Source organism: Nicotiana attenuata, unplaced genomic scaffold (assembly GCF_001879085.1).
Source record: "Nicotiana attenuata strain UT unplaced genomic scaffold, NIATTr2, whole genome shotgun sequence".
Taxonomy (NCBI): domain Eukaryota; kingdom Viridiplantae; phylum Streptophyta; class Magnoliopsida; order Solanales; family Solanaceae; genus Nicotiana; species Nicotiana attenuata.
In genome coordinates this window covers 348,656-357,237 of record NW_017670736.1, presented here as the reverse complement: position 1 = coordinate 357,237, position 8,582 = coordinate 348,656, and the positions used below count along the sequence as shown (strand labels likewise).

General features: G+C 37.1%; 1 pseudogene; it reads right to left on the bottom strand.

The window, feature by feature from the left end:
- Positions 1-7,249, bottom strand: part of LOC109242804 — a 22,304-nt pseudogene extending 15,055 nt beyond the window's left edge.
- Between the last annotated feature and the right edge of the window lie 1,333 nt (positions 7,250-8,582).

Below are 8,582 nucleotides of genomic sequence, written 5' to 3'. Positions count from 1 at the left end.
TGATTACTTCCGGAGTCACGTTGGGTTGCCTTTGAGTTTTGCATATAGACAGGAAGTTCTTCAAGTGCTGCTGAGGATCTTCTGTTTGTGTCCCAGAAAAGAGTCCCTTGTTCTGCAACAAGTGTAGCATGTTATTTGTGATCTGGAACGATTCAGCTTGTATTGAGGGCACAACAATGGCAGTAGCCAAATTGTCAGCTGTTGGTTGTGCCCAGTCATATAATGCACCCTCAGGCACAGGAGGTGCCCCTTCCCTGGCATTTAAGCCAGCTTGCTCATTCCTGACGTTTCCGTTGGGATCGTTTACGTCTCCCATGTTAATTTCGATTTTGAGTGTTTGTTGGGATTGTTGAATTCTTTTGATGGCACGGTTCAATGCCCGGAATGTTTGCTCGAGGTCTGAGAGTCCTTCAAGTAGTTCTCCAGTCCTCGTAGACTTTCTAGACATACACCTGAGCACCCAAGTCAACAACCGTTAAATTTTCAATGAAAAATTTGGTAGAGAGAAAACTGACTACAATAAGAATCTTTGTATTTCTGTCAATGGCAATTGATAATTCCGTTAACTCCCCGGCAACGGCGCCAAAGTTTGATCACGCCCAACTATGCCTTATAAAAAGGACTCTGCGGACGTTGCAAATATAACCCGAGTATTACGCCCAGGGTCGAATCCACAGAGAGTTAACCTATCAACCACTATCTTCAGACCCACTAATTCTTCAGAACCAGCTTCCCAAATATTCAAATCTCAGTTGAATGTTCTTTAACAACTGCGCTTGCAAGTAACTAAATAGCTGTAAACTAAACTAATAAGGTTGTAAACAATTATGATAAAAAGCTAAGGCAATGATTTCCCCTATTGATGGAATCCCTTCTGTTTATGCTCATACAAATTTACCAACACATCTCTATCAATCATGAACGCTAATCTTACCGTAAATCTCTCCCGAGTAATCACAGTAATTTACTATTGCACTCTCCCGAGATACACTAGCTTACTTTATTTAGCACGATTTACTTTAGATTATACCCAAGGCTTCGTTATCCCTAATCCCGCCTTTAAACCCGTAATTATAGATTCCTCTAGTAATCTAGGATTGGTGTTGTTCAACAATACCCTAAATATGCACTCTTTTCCAAGTTATGCACACTAAATAGGCACAGCTAATTGAGGATCCTGTCAATTAACTACAACAAACATGAAGTTGAACAAATAGAGATTAAACTAGCACTTTGTATTCACATAACAAGAAGTTCATCACCCAATAGGTTCCATCAAAATCTTAGACAAGGAATTTAGCTACTCATGGCTATGGGAAAATAAACTAAGATAGAATTCATCATAAAAATCAAAAGTAAAGAAGAAAGATGTTTGGAGTATTCTCTCACAATGGTTTTTCTTGCTAAGAAACCCTAATAATCAATCATCCCATCTCTTGGGCGAAGTCTAATGTTTTAAATAGGGTTTAGGTCTAAAAATCCCGTATTTGACAGTTTGACCCCTGAACTTTTCTGCGCCTGCCGCGGTTCTGCCGCGGTCGCGGTAGAACCGCGGCCAATCACCCTCTCTGAATCTCTAAAGTTCTGAAGCTGCCTTCCATCGCGATTCTGCCGCGGTCGCGGTAGAACCGCGGCCAAACCATTTTTCTAAATCCTAAGGGCTGGCAGGGCGTAGCTTCATTGGGAATTCACACATTTGGCCTCTTTTCTCCAATTTTGACTCCAAAACTGCTCCTTAGCCTTCCCTATACATATATCACCTGCAAATCATGAAAAGCACTAATAAGAGCATTTTGTTATCACTTTTAGCATTAAAACTACACAAGAAGGTGATTATTTAAGGTGTGATTATAGTCAAATTCACCTATTATCACTTACAAATAATATTATTACAGTATTATCATCGTTATTTTTCCATGTCATTCCCCTACAATCTAAGAAACTATGGCAAGTAATACAACTGCGAAAATTTTTGATGGTGCTACCAATTCTGGTGTTCTCTCTTCTAGGGCTGGGCATAATTTGGTAAATACCGAATTACCGTACCAAAACCGAAAATTTTGGTATTTGGTATACGATATTTTGGTATTTGGCATGGTATTTGGTTTAATTTTTAAAAAAATTGATATTAGGTATGGTATTTGGTATTTTAAAATAAAATATCGAAACTGTACCGAAATATATATTATATTACACAAAACACATATTATCAATTATAACATAAATATAAAAAGTCTAAAATTTTACTTTCCTTCATTCTCAAAGTTTATCAATTAACTCTAAACAAGTAACAAGACATTTCTAATGATCAAATATTCTTTTATGTACAATTTTCTCTATTTGGGTCGATATTTGCTAGTTTTGGACAAAAAAATTATCAACAAACATTTTCAGTTTTGTATTTTTGAGTACTTTAATTAAGAATATTAGAGTGTATGACTCTATGCACTAATTAATATTCAAACCGAATAAACCGAAGTTACCGAACCGAAAGGAGAAAAATCGAACAATACCGAATTTAATTAGGTACGGTATTGGTATGGGATTTTAAGAAACCGAATACCGAAAATACCGAATCGAAATGTCTAAATACCGTACCGTACCGACCAACGAACACCCCTAGTCTCTGCTGCTATTGTTCCAGCTGTCCTGCCAGATATCCATGGTGTTGCAAACATATTATTTTTTCCACAACTTTGGCAGACACTAATGTCAAAATACAGGTATGTAGATAGACATGGTTACATATCTAATGCTAATATTAAAACCTTCAAGAAAAATGCACCTCAATGCAAGAGAAGAGCTGGAATAAATGACAATCTCACTAAGTCAAAATTAAATTTAACTAAAGCGGATAATATAATTGTTGTGGTCATTTCCCAAATAAATAATGTGGCCAGTGTGAGAGATCGGGCGATAGACTCTGGTGCTACTAGGCACATATGTGCAAACAAAGATGAATTTTTGTCTTACACCCAAGTTGAGGATGGAGAAGAAACTATTTATCTTGGTGACTCAAGAACAACTCGTGTTCTTGGGAAAAGAAAAATTCTTCTCAAACTCACATATGGTAAAACTCTAGCATTGAGTGATGTATTGCAAGTTTCTAATCCAAACCAATTTGGTTTCTGTGGGGTTATTAGGAAAAGTTGGAGTGAAGGTTTCATTTGAAAATAATGAGGTCGTATTGACCAAAAATGGTATTTTTGTAGGCAATTGATATTGTAACCATGGTTTATTTGTGCTTAATATTTTTGATACAAGCAATAAAAATGCATCTTCTTCTACTTATATGGTTGAGTCAATTTCTTTGTGGCACGCTAAACTAGGACATGTTAATGTTGCGTATATAAAGAAAATACAGTTGTTAGGATTAATATCTAGTTTAGACTCAAATAATATTGACAAGTGTAAAATATGTGCTGAAGCTACAAGTACCAGAAAGACTTGTTTTTCTGTAGATAGAGAAACTGAATTATTATCCTTGATTCACACGGATCTAGGTGATTTAAAACAGACTATGACTAGAGGTGGTAAAAGATATTATGTGAATTTTATTGATGATTTTTCTAGATTTACTAAGTTGTATTTGCTTAGAAATAAAGATGATGCTTTTAGTACTTTTATTTCTTATAAAACTGAGGTTGAAAATCAACTTAGTAGAAAAATCAAGAAAATTAGATATGATAGAGGTAGAGAATATTTATCTTTGAATGAATTTTGTGAAAATAATAAAATTATTCATGAAGTAACTACGCGTTATTCACCTGGGTCAAATGGAGTAGCTGAAAGAAAAAATAGAACATTGAAAGAGATGATGAACTCTATGTTAGTTAGTTCTAATGCTCCCGATAATTTGTGCGGTGAAGCTATTTTATCTGCATGTCACCTACAAAATAGAATACCACATAGAAGAACAGGCAAAACTCCTTATGAATTGTGGAAGGGTTATAAACCTAATTTAAAATATTTGAAAGTGTGGGGGTGCCTTGCTAAAGTTCTTTTGCCTGGACCTAAAAAGAGAAAAATATGTTCTAAAACTGCTGATTACATGCTTATTGGATACGCTGAACATAATGCTGCATATAGATTCCTTGTTTTGAAAAAGTGATGTGCTTGATTGCAATACTATAATTGAAACAAAGAATGTTGAGTTCTTTGAATATATTTATCCACTGTTTGATAAAATTTCTCATACACATGTTGAAACAAATAGAGAAATTACCTCTAATGAGGAACTGAGAAGGAGTAAAAGGCCTAGGAAAGAATATTTTTCTTATGGAAATGATTTTCAGACTTTTCTTGTCGATAATGAACCATCAAATTATTTTGAAGCTATATCCTCTTCAGATGCTACATATTGGAAAGAGGCAATAAAAATTGAAATTGATTCTATTAAGAAAAATAATACATGGATTTTAACTAATTTACCTCCTGATGCAAAACCTATTGGTTGTAAATGGATTTTCAAAAGAAAATTTAATCCTGATGGATCCTTAGATGAATATAAAGCTCGGTTAGTAGCAAAAGGATTTTCTCAAAAACAAAATATAGATTATTTTGATACATTTGCACCAGTGACTAGAATTTCTTCTATTCGAGTTTTAATCGCCTTAGCATCAATCCGTAAGCTTTTTATCCACCAAATGGATATGAAAACTGCTTTTCTAAATGGTGATTTAGAAGAAGAGATTTATATGGTTCAACCTAAAGGTTGTGTCATTCCTGGACAAGAAAATAAAGTTTTTAAATTAATTAAATCTCTTTATGGCCTTAAACAAGCTCATAAGCAGTGGTATGAGAAATTTGAGCAAGTCTTACTGAGAAACGATTTTTCTTCAGTTGAGGTGGATAAATGTGTTTATACTAAAGTGGTAGACAATGATTATGTGATAATATGTCTGTATGTTGGTGACATGCTTATATTTGGTATAAGTTTAAATATTGTGCAAAGTACTAAATTATTTCTGTCTGCTAATTTTGATATGAAAGATCTGGGTGAAGTAAATATGATATTGGGAGTTAAAGTTATAAGGAGTGAAGATGGCATAATGTTGTCACAAGAACATTACGTTGAGAGACTTCTTAAGAAGTTTGAATATTTTAATATCACATCTGTGAGCACTCCTTTTGATGCTAACTCTAAGTTGAAAAAGAATAATGGTGACCCAGTTGCAGTCTAAATATGCTCAAATTATTGGGAGTCTGATGCATTTAATGAATTTTACAAGGCCTGATATAGCCTATGCAGTGTGTAGATTGAGCAGATATACTCATAATCCCAAGAGAGAGCATTGGTCTGCATTAGACAGACTAATAAAATATTTGAGAGGAACCATGAATTATGGTATATATAGTGGATTTTCTTCTACTTTAGAAGGATACAGTGATGCAAACTGGATCTCTGATTCAGATGAGACAAAATTCACTAGTGGATATGTATTCACCCTTGGTGGTGGTGCAATATCTTGGAAATCAACTAAACAGACGATCATTGCTAGATCGACTATGGAATCAGAGTTTGTAGCTCTAGAATTAGCTTGTTCTGAGGCTGAGTGACTAAGAAACTTCTTAGCTAATATCCCTTTGATAAGGACGTATTGCCCCGTGTGTCTATACATTGTGATTGCCAGTCGGCAATAGCTATAGCAAAGAATAAATCTTATAATTGTAAAAATAGACACATGAAATTGAGACAAATGTCATAACGCCTCTGCTGAGAGATGGAATAATTTTCATTGATTATGTGAAGTCAGAAGTTAATTTGGCCGATCCTCTGACTAAACCTATGGGAAGAAAATTAATTCTTCAAACCTCAAAAGAGATGGGGTTAAGGTCGACATGTTGTCAATAGAGATGGTAACCCAACCTATGTGATTGGAGATCCCATGAAGTAGGTTCATATGGGTAATAACAAGTTGATATTGGAAGTACTAAAAGAGAACACTTGACTGCTACTAATTGAGAGGCTGAATTATAACTCTTAATGAAATTCATAGTCTTATGGATGGTGTATTTAAAAGCAGTATACACTTGATGAATTCACCTATATGAGAGTGGAGTGGGCCGCTCCTATGAGATTTTGGCTTAGTTTCTAGAGCTCTCATGAATAACCAGGCACGCGCATGACCTATTGGGCACAAAATCGCGTTGAATAGTAAAATTACCGGGGGTCAAAATGTGATTGATAAAATCCCTGACTTACAATAAGAATTATTGGTTCATAGAAATATTATATTTCACCAGTAATTCTGTGAGTTCAATTTTATTGATCTAAGTTTGGTTCATAGTCCAGAAGACACCAAACCAATTACATTTGGACCATACAAATCCAACAAGTTTATTTTTGGGTCTTTAAAATAGTGGGGGACTGTGACAATATTTTAAAGACAAGTGTCTTAGCTTTCTAGAAGACTATGCCAGGCGGCAAACTTGATTAGCCACTTTCTTGCCATGCACTACAAATTTACATGCAATTTCAAGTATAAATAGCCATCATTTGGCTGCTCAATAATCATCCCATCAGAAGTGTTTTTTTTACTTAGCCTTCTTCTGTTTCTCTCTTTGCTTCTCTTATTTCCAATTTTTCTTATAAATTTTCTTTGTCCTATTCTCTTTTTCAATCTTGTTGGATTATTGTAATATAAATATTTTGCTGAAACCTGTATCCTCTAAATAAAATAGAGGTAAGCTTGTTTAATCCTGGAGAATATTTCACACTGCTGAAATAGTTTCTTAGGACAGTGCTCAGCACGACTCAAGCTAATTCGTGTGTATGCTTACAAATAATATTATTGCAGTATTATCAACGTCATTTTTCCGTGTCATTTCCCTACAAGAGTCACATTCATCTACAACTTTAGCCTTCAGGCTTTTGCCATTAGCACTAACGGTGATATAGTTAAGGCACCTATCTCCTCCACTATACCATCCGGTTGAAAGGGCAACAACTGGAGTATCATCAGAGTGGTATTGGTTATCACATTCCGATGGTTCACCGTCATCTCCACCCTTTTGGAAGCTATTTAAGGTTAAAACAGCCTTGGTGTTGCCAGTCACAGGAGGCATACATCTTGCCTTGTTTGCAACAATCTGAGTCATTTTTGGGATTACATTGTCCTGGAGGTTGCTTTATGCCTCTAATTTTTCCACTTGGCTGACAAGACTGTAATCTTGCACCTGAGCAGTAAGTAAGAGTAGCAAAAACCAGCAACACCAGAAGTGTTGTTCCCATGCTAGAGTTCTTCATGTTTTTTCTTTCTCTTCTTTTCTTTGGTATTGTATTCAAATGTTAGTTGTGTGAAGACTTGGGATAATCTAACTGGTTTATATAGTGTTTTGTCCACACAAAATGCCAATATTCTGCTCAAGGCATGAAAGGTTTCTTATGATTAAGCATATATACTGTTACGCGGCGCCTTCCTGAGATTCCTTGGAAGGGCGACGTAAGGCTAGGCAACTGATGTCAGTGCAGTTGTTGTCCGCCAACTGAGGTCCCCTCCGTACGCTAGACGAGATTGTCAGTGCCGTACGGAAAAATCAATGTCAAGAGCAATTGAGAGTAAGAAATGAGAATTTAGAATGAAAGAAAGCTTGATTGAAGTAATGAAAGCTATTACAGAAGAGCAACGCGGTGTCGAGGGGGAGAGACACCAGTACAGAGAATTGCTTGCTTGCTAGAAAGTTTTGATTGCTTGATCCCCCCTAATAATACTTAAAAAAAATAATCCAAAGCTACAAGACTAGACTTGACTAAGCTAGAGAAACATAATGGAAGTACATGAAATAAAACTACTCTATATTTACAATGAAAATGACTTGGTTTTCTATAAGGCAGCAGCAGGTCCGTTGTCAGCAGCAGTGTCTTTGGCATTACGGTCTGCGCGCGCGGCGTTGTCTGCGCGCACGGCGCTGTTGGCTTCTGCCTGCGGCTTGGCGCTGGCGAGGGATATCGGTGCGGCGACAGAGGCACCTGCGCGCTTGTCACTCTGCGCGGCCAAGACCACGGGGCCGTCCGTGGCGCTAGGCATTGGGAGGCTTGCTAGGACGCCACGGGGCGCGCCCAAGGGGTCATGGGGCATGGCTGGAAAGCCGCCCATGACATTCTCCCCCACTTGAGTTGGCGACGTCCTCGGCGCCTTACTTGCAAAATAATCTTCAATGAGGCTCTTGTAGGCTTTGAGGTTTGTTCCCCTCTCCCAAGTATTCTCTTCTGCATCACAGCCCTGCCATTTCACCAAAAACTCTTGGTGATCTTTCCTTGAGGCATGAATCACTCTGTCATCAAGGATAACTTCAACACGCCTTTTCCCGGTTGAATTGGGACCTCGAATACTGAGTATTGTGAGCTGGCTCCTTGAAGGATCCACCGTGTCTTCCCGAAAAGGTTTCAGGAGACTGACATGGAAGACAGGATGAATTTTCCACCAAGCTGGGGTATCCACCCGGTATGCAACTTTTCCAATGCGCCTTTTAATGGACAAGGGTCCAATGTATTTTTGCAATAGGCGAGGGTCATGGACCCCTGCAAATAAGTACCGCTTTGGGATTTCGACCATCACTTTGTCTCCTACTTGATATTC